Source organism: Urocitellus parryii, chromosome 2 (assembly GCF_045843805.1).
Source record: "Urocitellus parryii isolate mUroPar1 chromosome 2, mUroPar1.hap1, whole genome shotgun sequence".
NCBI lineage: Eukaryota > Metazoa > Chordata > Mammalia > Rodentia > Sciuridae > Urocitellus > Urocitellus parryii.
In genome coordinates, this window is record NC_135532.1 from 65,028,420 (window position 1) to 65,040,242 (window position 11,823).

Consider the following 11,823-nt stretch of genomic DNA (forward strand, 5'->3'; position numbering starts at 1 on the left):
TCCCTCCCCGCCATGCACCCTCTCTATTTTTCTTTCTTTCCACCTTTGATACTGGCTGAGGAAACTCATGCCACGTCTCTGTAGAATGTCCCACCTTTGGGTCATTTAACTAATAGTGGTGTATAACTAATTTCTCTATCCCCATGTTTTTCATAACTGGAAATATAGTCTGAAATCTTGATTAGATATTCAGCTGAGTCACTTTTGGTAAAATGTAAGCAGTTTTATCTGAGGAATAAGATTAAGGTTAAGGTAAGAAGATATTTACTTTCTGTGATACATAGTCAATATTATTTGGGTTTTTGTCATAAATTTATGTGCAATTTTTTAAAGACGAGACATTTGTAGTGATACAGGAGAAATTTAGTGGTAAGACAATCACATATTTAAGGAAAAAAATCAAATTTCAAAGTACATAAAATCATTTTATTAAAGAAGGCTTTTTCACTTATGTATGTATATACATGTGCACACATATATCCATATAGATATTTATCAAGAAAGATGAAAAATGTTAACAAAAGTTCTCTTTAAGGGTAGGATTACTAATTTCCCATACTGTCTTACTTTTGCTTTAGTTTAATTTCTAAGTTTTTCTCATGAACATATGATGCATTTGTTAAAAAGGGTGAAATTTGGAGTTATGTCATGATACTGATTAATAGATGTTGAAAATGGTAACTTCTTACATTGAAGAGAAAGAAATAACAGTTTCAAAGTGTATAAAAAACTCAAAAAAAAGCAATATAAGAAGTAGTGATCTGGTTCTCCAAGAAAATACCAAATTATGTTCAATATGAGTGATGCTAATTTTTCACAGCCATGTATTCCTAGAAAATGTGTCCTCATTAGTAGGCAATATTTTGCAGTTTTCATTATAAATTGAGTTTGAGGGCAGCAGACAGGGAAATATGTTTGTTCCACAGAACTGTTGCAAACAAATCATAACTATGACCAAATTTCATTAAAATCATAGCAACAGCCATGACCTGTTATAATAATTTAAGATATAAAATTATGTGCTAAATAGTAAAAAATGAACATGAATATGGTGCTTATTAGTATAAAGGGCACTGGAAGTATGTAAATCAATACAGAAAAGTATGTCGAGTTATAAATTTGATCTTTTTATCCTTAATTTTATAGTTTTCTAAAGAAATTCTTTATAAACATCTATGTCAAGCAGAGGTATTCAAATCATTCTAACCAACTTAAGCAGTTCTTGGCCCCAAGATTATTTCATGTAAGGAACCAGTCATTGCAAGTCAATCCTGTTTGTTGTTTTTTTTTTTTTTTTAATTTGGAGTTGTGAAGTCTTAGAATTAATGCATAAATCTGGGTTTTTTTCCTTTTCTTTCATCTTTCCTACTTCTAACAGTAGTACAAGTTTAACTGGGAAAAGAAATCTTCAAAACAAATTCTAAATGGTAAGGTAAAAGTCATAGAATGTTGCCTAATTAAAAATAGTCTGGGTTAAAATAGGGTTGATGATATCAACCAATCATGTAAACATAAGCTTCAGAGACTTCTGTACCTTTCTGTTTCTTCCTACAGCTTCTTTAGACTTGCTTAACTGAGCAGTACTATGTGAACTGAAGTATGAGTGTTTTTTTAAGTAATCAGAGGAGAAATTCTTTTTTCTTTTCAGCTGGGCAGCAAACCCAGGGTCTCATACATGCTAGGCTAGTACTATACCACCAAGCTACACCTCCAGCCCCAGAGAAGATATTCTTAAGAGGACAGGTCAATTTTATCAATATACTTAAATAAAATTTTACATATTCAGTGGTTAAAATTTGTTTCACCAAACCCCAAGAAAACAAAAATACAATCTCTACTTTTGAGGGTATCTTTTCTCTCCTAAATGCAATAATAAAGTAAGCCAATCATTTATTGCTGGCTCTCTTTTGCCAAGGATAAAATTATAAAATGGATATAAAAACTCCTAAGAGAAAAAAAAGAAACTCCTACTATGAAGCTTTAACTATAGACAGAAAGTCCTCAGTTTGTCGTTCCTCTTTCCCTTGTACTTTCTGTGCAACAAGAAGTTGCACACACCAAAGTCACTCTCAGTGACTCTGCACAACTGATACTCACATTTGGAGTAAAAATGCCTGAACATAAAGAGGAATGAAGTTTTGCTACAACATAGATGAACCTTGAAAACTTTATGCCAAGCAAAATGAGCCAAACACAAAGGACAAATTATTGTTTGATTCCACTTATGTGAGATATCTACAATAGGCAAAATTTCAGAGAAAAAGAAAAAGATTAAAAATTATGAGGGACCAGGATCAGGAAAGAATGAGAAGTTACTATGTGAATTCTGTTCGGGATGATGGAGAAGTTTTGGAAATAGTGGGATGATTATACAACATTGTGGTTGTAACTGATGCCACTAAATGTTTAAAATGAGCTGGGTTCAGTGACTCGACCCTGTAATCCCAGCAACCAGGGAGGCTGAGATGGGAGGATCCTACTTCAAGGCCAAATTTGACAATTTAGCAAGACTTTGTCTCAAAATAAAAAATAAAAAAGGCTGGAGACAATGTTTTACACTTACCCCAGCATCCTTGGGTTCCATCCCCAGTACTGCAAAAACAAACAAACAGAACGATGAAATACAAAAACCCTGTAATTTTTTTAGTTTCAATGTTGTACCATGGTTATATAAGATGTAAATATTGAGGTAAACTGTATGAAAGATACCTGGGAACACTTTTGTCATAATTCATTCAAATTGCTGCAACAAAATACCACATAGTGAGCAGCTAATAAACAACCTCAATGTTTTTCCTCTTCATTCTAGAGGTTGGAAAGTCAAAAATCAAAGCACTGGTAGATCTAGTGTCTAGTGAGAGCCTTCTTTCTGGTTCGTAAATGGCAACTTCTCACTGTGTCCTCACATGGTGAAAGGACAAGGGGGTCTGTCTCAGGCCTTTCATCAAGGCACTGGTCCTACCACCAGCCTTTGCCCTCATGATTTAACCACTTTCCAGCAGCTCCACCTCTTAGTACTTAATCTTAGGGATTAAGATCACAACTTGAATTTTGAAGGGAAACAAACGTTCCGACTACAGCAATTCTACATTACTTTGTAACTTCATGTGAGTACATTAGCCATCTACTGCTGTAAACAAATTACTCCAAACACCAAGACTGGAAAGAACAAACATTTATTATCTCAGTTTCTGTGAATCAGAATCCAGGGCACAGCCTAATGGGATGACTCTACTCAGTTTCTCACAGAGAGCAACTGAGGTGGTGGGTGGGTCACCTCAAAATTAAGATGGAAAAGAACCAGCTTTACAAGATCAGCTTCCTTTTTTGTTTAATTATTTTAATTGAATAACTACGATACAAACTCATGGGGAATCCTGTGATGTTACTATACATTTATACACTGTGTAATGATCAAATCAGGGTAATTAGCATATCCATCACCCTCCTCCCCGGAAGCTCATGCACTCTACTCCGCAGGGCTGCCTCCGGTTCTTTTCCACACATTCTTCTTCCAGGACATCTCTTTTTGTTTGTTATTGGTTGGTTGTTGTTGTTTTTTGTTGTTGTTTTTGTTTATGTACCAGGGATTGAACCCAGGGGTGCTTAACCACTGAGCCACAGCCACAACCCTCTATTTTATTTTACTTTTTATTTAGAGACAGGGTCTCACTGAGTTGCTTAGGGCCTCAATAAATTGCTGAGGTTGGCTTTGAACTCTTGATTCTCCTGCCTCAGCCTCCTGATCTGCTGGGATTACAGGCATTGCCGGCTTTTCCATTTCTTTTTATGGCTTGATAGTTCATTTCCTTTTAGTGCTAAACCGTGTTTCACCACCTCTTTATCCATTCACCCACTGAAGGACATTTTGGTTGCTTCCAAGTTTGGGTGATTATGAATAAAGCTGCTATATAAATATCCATGTCTAAGTTTTTGTGTAGACATATGTTTTTCAGCTCCTTTGGGTAGATACAAAGGAGCGAGACTCCTGGATTATATGTATAAGTGTGTTTACTTTTGCAAGTAACCGCCAGACTGGCTTCCAAATGGTTTGTACACGTTGCATTTATGTGGTCATCTAGTCTTATATACTTACAAGGGATTTTAAAAATATTCGACACTAATTGAAATGTACCTTATGCAATTATTTTGCATAATTCCCAAACAGAATGATGTTATTTTTAGTAAGCAATTTGAGTTATTCCAGGGCAAGTAGAGATGAATGAACATGTAGGAAGCAATGAGTGAAATATATGCATAAATCAGTTTAGGAGAAATTTTATAATCATTTAAACTACTGTAAGAACATTATGATATTATTAGTGATTATTACTAAGGATATAACAACACACTAAGAAATTTTCATCCAAGAATTTAGAAATATTAGCATCTAATCCTCCTTGTGTCTACTGGAGGTTACTTTTTTATCTGGGGTTTTTAATCAATGTAATATTTTATGAAGGAAGGTTCTATTCTTTCAAAATGCCCACGATATTGCTTTGTCAAGAGATTATTCAATGTGGTGCTTAAGAGCATAAACTACTCTGGAGGTGGATTGCCTGAGTTCAAGTTCCAGCCCAGTCATTTACCTTAGGTAAGTTGCTTCACCTTTATGTGTCACTTTTCTCTTTCATAACATGGGAATTATTTGATAATAGTATATACTCTCATAAGATTTTCATAAGAATTAAGTAATTTAACAACCTCTAAAACCTTGCACATAATAATCACTCAACTGTTGTCAGACATTATTAATTCTTCTTTATGTCTAACTTATGAGTAATGTTAGCATAAGCATATTTAACCTGAGAGCAGATTGTTGGCAAATTAATATGCATCGTCCCAAAGAAAAAGTAATGCCAGTGGTGGGTAGGAACCCAGGGAAGCCCACAAATGTCCCTTTTGCCCATTATGTGGCTGAGATAATACTGATTACACTTCCAACCCCCAGTAGCTTTCTGGGTTTCTCTAAGTTCTGAGGAGCAGGTCATAAAGCATGGTAAGAATTATGAGTGTCACCAGCTGTGCTAGGGAATACTAAGAAGTTATGAAGAAGATCTAAGTGGGAACTACAGAAGTGACCCGACTCCAACAAAGGGGAGCCTGTTGCTTACCAATGGTTTAACGTCCAAGACTCCAAGGATGTCAAATGCAAGGAAAGATTCCAGGTGGCAATTATTATAGCATACTTAATGACTTTTAAGTATAATGTACTAAACTGTATCAGCATTATAGTTTTCCAGGTAAGAAAAGTAAGTATCAATGACCCCCTGAAAATTATTTTCTTCTGGATATGGATAGTTAGACCCATAAATAATGGTGTAAGAAGCATGTTTTTTCTGATGGCAACAAAAATCTCAAAACAGTGTTATGAACTGCTTTCGCAATGTCCTCTGCCTAGACTCTTTTTCTAACCAAACTTCTATAAATACAGCCAACTTGCTCTCCAGATCTTATTAAGAAATCACTGGTTACAAAAAACAACTTTCTAGATCCTTCCAAACTAGGAATGTATCCACCTCCTTTATGGAAGTTACACATGGAATTGGAATGACTTGTTTGTTAGACTTTACTAGTTTGGGGCTCCCCAGGAATAGAGAAAACATCCTGCTCATCCTACTCATGTGCAGTGCCACATGCCATGCTTTGGGTATAGGAGGTGCTCAATAAACCCTGATTAATGAATGAATGAACTAAAACATGGACTTCAGGGAGATGGAAAGATGATTTTTCAGTCCTTTCTTCTCCTTCTTGTTTTGCTTTGGCTTAAAACTGAGTACAACTCAGATCCTTTGCCCTTTTTGAATAAAATGAAACATGAGTCAGGGATAAAGCTCAGTGGTACAGTGATTGCCTAGCATGCATGAAAAGGGAGGGGCTGGGGAGAAGAACTAATGTGAAGGCCAGGGAAAAATCATACAAGAAGCTGGCTACTGAAAGTCAGTTCTGGTCCAGGCTTTTCATGAAAGACTGGAGCTTTCTAGTTACACAGACAAGTTGACAGAATCAGGAAATCAAAAGTAGCAGAGCAAAAATCCTGCACCCGGAAGAGAGATGGTAGCCAGTTAAAGTCACTTCTGCATTTTGAGCTAGGCAGATGTTATGGAATGAATGTTTGTGTCCCTTAATTCATATGTTGAACTCTTACCCATGATAGCTTTTGAAGGTGAGTCCTTTGGGATATGATTAGGTCATGAGAGTGGAGCCTTCGTGAATAGGATTAGCAGCCTTGAAAAAGACCCCAAACAGCTCTCTCCCCTTCAAATAGGTGAGTATAAAATTAAGCTAGCAGTCTGCAAGCCTGAAGACGACCCTTACCAGAACTCAGCCATGCTGGCACCCTGATGTCAGACCTTCAACGGTGAGAAATATATTTCTGTTGTTTGTAAGCAACTCGGTCTCTGGTATTCCATCACAGCAGCATGAACAGACTGACAGCAGATCAAATAAAGGAATGAAAACCCCAACAGCGGACACTCAATTAAATCTTGCTTTGACAGAGGTGGCAGATATGTCCTCTCCTCCCCTCCTGCCAAACTGACTAGGTGTGAATTGGGAATAAGGAAGGAGAGAACTTAACAGCCGAAAGAAAGAAAGCCGGGCGCTCTGGGTTGAGTCCTCTCCTCGCCTGCTAAGCTGGCCATCTGTGAGACCCGTCTGTGGAAACATGCACGTGAAATGACAGAAAAGCTGTCCATCCCTTGTTGTCATTGTTATTGCTGTTAAAAATAGCTTTAGGTCAACCGGCGTATTTATGGAAGGAGTTGGTCTCAGATTAGAGATAAGCAAATACCACTATATTCCATTTATGGAAATCAGAGCTCAGCAGTTAAATGCCACTGAAAGAGATGGTTTTTCTAGCTAAGTAGAACTAAGGAATTCTTAGCTTTTAAACTTGTTTTTTATCAGATGGAAGGAAGTAATATTGGAGAATGGGGAGATTGAATGTCAAGACTAAGGCCATGTCTACTAAGAGCAAGCAAACAGGCAAAGTGGAGTGAGCCGTGTGTACTTTTTGGCCACCATAATGAAGCTGAGCAGTGATCACCCATGTAACTGGGTGTGTTCTAACTCAAGTTTCAAAAACAATCCCAACAGCTCTGCAGTGATCCAGTAACTTTTGATATTATCTTAAATGAATTGTTTTTGGTCTTCCTTTAAAACTCAATAAGGACCTGGGCACAGTGGTGCACGTCTGTAATCCCAGAGGCTCGGGAGCCTGAGGCAGGAGGATTGCAAGTTCAAAGCCAGCCTCAGCAACTTAGCAAAGCACTAAGCAACTCAGTGAGACTCTGTCTCTAAATAAAATACAAATAGGGCTGGGAATGTGGCTCAGTGGCCAAGTGCCCCTGAGTTCAATCCCCAGTACCCCCTCCAAAAAATTTCCTTGAGGAAACTAACAATTCATTTCAAGAGTTCAATTAAAATGGCCAAATCTTCTCTGGAGAGTTAAAGATTATTTTAAAAATAGGATTACTACATACTACAGATGCTTTCAAGTAAATGACTCCTTACTTAAATATATTCATTATGGTATACATTTTTGCTTTAATTACTGACGTTTTCCATGTTATGGTATTTTTCTTTAAGTATACAATTTTGGGGCTGGGGTTGTGGCTCAGTGGTAGCGTGCTCGCCTAGCATGCATGAGGCACTGGGTTCGATCCTCAGTACCACATGAAAATTAAGACAATAAAGTCCATCAACAACTAAAAAAATATTTTTTAAAAAGTATACAGTTTTATCATCTTTGCCAAATTGCCTGATAAGCAAGATGTTGGATTTTGGCTACATTTTCTCTGTCTTTTTTATAGTACAATATGCATACGGTTCTCACACATAGCATAACAGTAGGAGTAAATGTCCAAAAATAATATGTGCCACCATAATTATGAATTGACCACTTAAACACAGACTATCCCTTCTTCTGTACCCTTTATGAATTTGGAGTGCAAATTAATCTTTCTACCTTTGATGTCAACTCTTAATATCTTCTCCTAATCCTCCTCATTTTGCTTTCCTCATTTTCTCACTTCCATACATTCATGTAAAGGAAATTCATACTAAGAGTAAGCATTTGTCAAGTGTTCCTTGCATTCTAGGAAGTGTGCCATTTCTTTTATAGACTGTATCTTTTTCCCAGTAACCCTTAAGGTAACTACTATTGTAATCATCTCCATGGAAGACATGAGAACACTGAAATAGGCTGACATTCAAATATTTATTCAAGTTCATACAGGTAGGAGTGCTTAGATGATTGTTCAGCAAATACTTTCCTCCTTTCCCACTGTGTAGAGTAGACTTCTCTGAGTTCTTGATATTGAAGTTGGTCATACGATCTGCTTGGGTTCACAGAATGTCAATAAAAACTTGAGCATAAATGTACCTCACAAATTTGGCTTCTCCCTTGCATTCTGGTGATTGGCCATGAAAAAGCCATGCTTCAGATGGACGCTGTTCTGCCACACTGAGCCACTTCAGATGGACACCCTGTTCTGCCACACTGAGCCACATAATGAAAGACACAGAACAGAACCTAGAAGCCTTTGATCTCAAAAGTACTAAGACCCAGCATAAACTGTAGTTAAACCTATAGCTCAGAACCTGGAGGCTACCCAAGCCAAGTTGACAATGACTTGCAGATCTGCAAGCAGAAAATCACACATTACTGCTTTAAGCAGCTAAGTTTGGGGGTACACTGTTGCTGTGGATTTGTGTTCCTCCCACCTGCCGAATTTATATATTGGTGCCTTCATCCCCAGTATGATGGGATTTGAAGAGGAGGCCTTTGGGAAATAACTTGGTCATGAGGGTGGAGCCCTTATGAATGGAATCAGTGAACTTACAAGAAGCCACATAAGAGAGATGATCTCTCTCTACACCATGTGAAGATACAGCAAGAAGACATCCATCTGCTAACCAGGAAGAGAATTCCTAAAAAGAACCAAATTGGCTTGCATTTTGACTTTGTTCTTCCCAAGCCTTCAGAATTGTGAGAAATAAAATTCTGTTTATGGTGGCACACACCTGTAATCCCAGCGACTTGGGAGGCTGAGACGGGAGGATCTCGAGTTCAGAGCCAGCCTCAGCAAAAGCAAGGTGCTAAGCAACTCAGTGAGACCCTGTCTCTAAGTAAAATACAAAATAGGGCTGGGGATGTGGCTCAGTAGTTGAGTGCCCCTGAGTTCAATCCCCAGTACTCCCCGCCTAACAAAAAAATTTAAGCCATTAGTTTATTATAGCAGCCTAAGTTGACTTGAGCATTTGTTATGCAGTTTTATTGAGGCAATATAGATAGTAAGCTGTAGATGTGGGATTTGAACCTCTATCAGATGCCATGAGAAACAGTGTTCACTGCCTATTACTGCCTGTCTGTAAAATGATCACAATAGGGAATTCAATAGGGAATTGAGCACAAGATGATACCTCTAAAATTGAGGATTACAGTCTGATTTTAGAACACAAAGGGAAGGAAAGCCACAACAACAAATGGGGAAGCTCTGGGTCTTAGAAATTCCCTGTAGACTGAAGCCTCTTCTTTCTCACACTCCACCAACACCCACATCTCTTTTTCCCTCCCTCTGACCTTTCACCTTTGAAAATCAGAGAAGATCGAACCAATACCTGTGCTGATCCAAGGAAAACAAACTACTCTAGAAAAATCCTGAGTTACCTGTTTTAATTATATTTTTCTCATCTTTTATTTAAAAGATTATAGAATACTTTTGCACATATGTCCATTGGTCGCAAGCAACCAAAAGGAAAAAAAAAAACCACTTAAGAGACAGTATTTAACAAATGCTCAAATATAAGTGGGTTCTTTTGGTAGCAATAGCACTTTCTGATGGGATAAGGATGCAGGAATGCACATAGTGGTTTTCACTAAAGAGCATCCTTGGCACTTTTTTTATGGCAAAAAGTTATTAACACTTGTCTCTTGGCAAAATTCCAAGCCAAGCAATTATATCATACCTGTTCATGCTCCTCCCATGATTTCAAATGTCATTCTTTTTGCTTTCTCCCTTGAAACAATGCAGTGTTACTATGAATGCCTGATTCAATTCCAGAAGTCAGTGAGCCATGGTTTCTCTTTTCTTAATACCAGAGCTTTTAGAGATTTAATTAACTAATCATTATAAAGCAATTGTATGAAAGGAAATATGGTATTTATAACATTGATATTAACTGATTTTATAATACTTAAAGACAGTCCCTTCCCTAAGATAGATAAATTCAAAAACTTCATAGCTCCTTTCCAATCACAATATATATGATTTTACATAGTTTTTGCTGGAATTGAAGTCCCTCTCTCTAAGCAACACTTATTGCTAAATCCATATTTCAGATTCGTTTGATAAAAGGTAGAACCACTCTAGAGCAAGAATGAGTGAGCTCAGATTTTATTTTACTTTGGCATTCTAAATTTACTACCGTCATCCTTCAAACTATGATATATTCGAACACCTCAAATCATGTCTTCCTTAAGGTTGAAAATGCTTCTCTAATTCATTGTATTAGCCAGGATTCTTTAGATAAACAGTGCCCAAAAATGTATGTGAGGGTGGAGTGGGCAGGGTAAGTGTGAGGGCCAGATTTTAAGAAATTAGCTCAAACAATTTTAGGGATTTGGAATCTGTTATACTCAGGTCAGACAGGGAGGCTGGACATTCTAGTTGGTATTGGAGTCTTCAGTTTGATGACAGTCTAGAGGTAGAATTCTTTTCTTTTTCGGGGATGTCAGTCTGTTCTTTTAAATCCTTCAATTGATTGGATGAGGCCCACCTACGTTAGGGAGGGTAATTTGCTTTATTCAAAGTCTACTGACTTAAATATCTATCATACATTTTTTAAAAACCTCATAGCAACATCTAGATTTGTGTTTAATAAGATAACTGGGTACTAAATCCTAGGCAAGTTACATCATAAAATTAACCATCACTCTCATTAATCATCAAAATAAGATGAACGTGTTCCAGGAGGATGTACCAGGCAATCAAATGACATTTCAAAAGAAAAAAATCAGAGCTTTTTAAAAATTTATTTTTATCCAAAATTTATCTTCATCAATATTTAATGCACAGAATGATACCAATACTCTACTCAGTCCACATATGAGACGTCACATGCTATGACCAGTATTTAAGGTGTTCTAAAAGAAGAAGAGGAGGTCCCAGTGAATCAGGAGGTAGAAGCAGAAGGATCACGAGTTCAAGACCAGACTCAGCAACTTAACAAGGTTCTCATCAACTTATCAAGTACCTGTCTCAAAATACAAAATGGAAAGGGATAGGGTTGAAACTCAGTGATAAAGCACCCCTGGTTCAATCCTCACTTCCAAAAAGAATAATAAGGAAGAGGAGGAGGAGGAGGAAAAAGGAGGAAGCGAAGTTGTTCAGGGCCCAGGGGATCCCTCCCAGCAGAGGTTACATTCTCAAGTGTACTTGGGCTGCTGCTGTGGTACATTGAATAATCACCACAAAGATACCCATTCAGAGATTCCTAGAATCTCTGAATGCATTACCTTATATGGTACATCATTTGGAGCTCTCCAGAGAAACACAACCAAAGGTTATAGATATGGGTATGGATCTCAATGGATTTAATATGAGGAATCAGCTCATGTGATTAACCATCACACACATGGCAAAAGAAAATTTACAGATGTGATCAAGTTAAGGATCTTGAGATAGGGAGGGATTATCTTGGATTATCCAGGTGAACCCAATGAAGCAGAGATTGGAATAAAGTTCTTTGAGGATGGAAGAGGCCAAAAGCCATGCAATATAGGTGGCCCAAGCAGCTAAAAAAGGCTTGGAAACATTC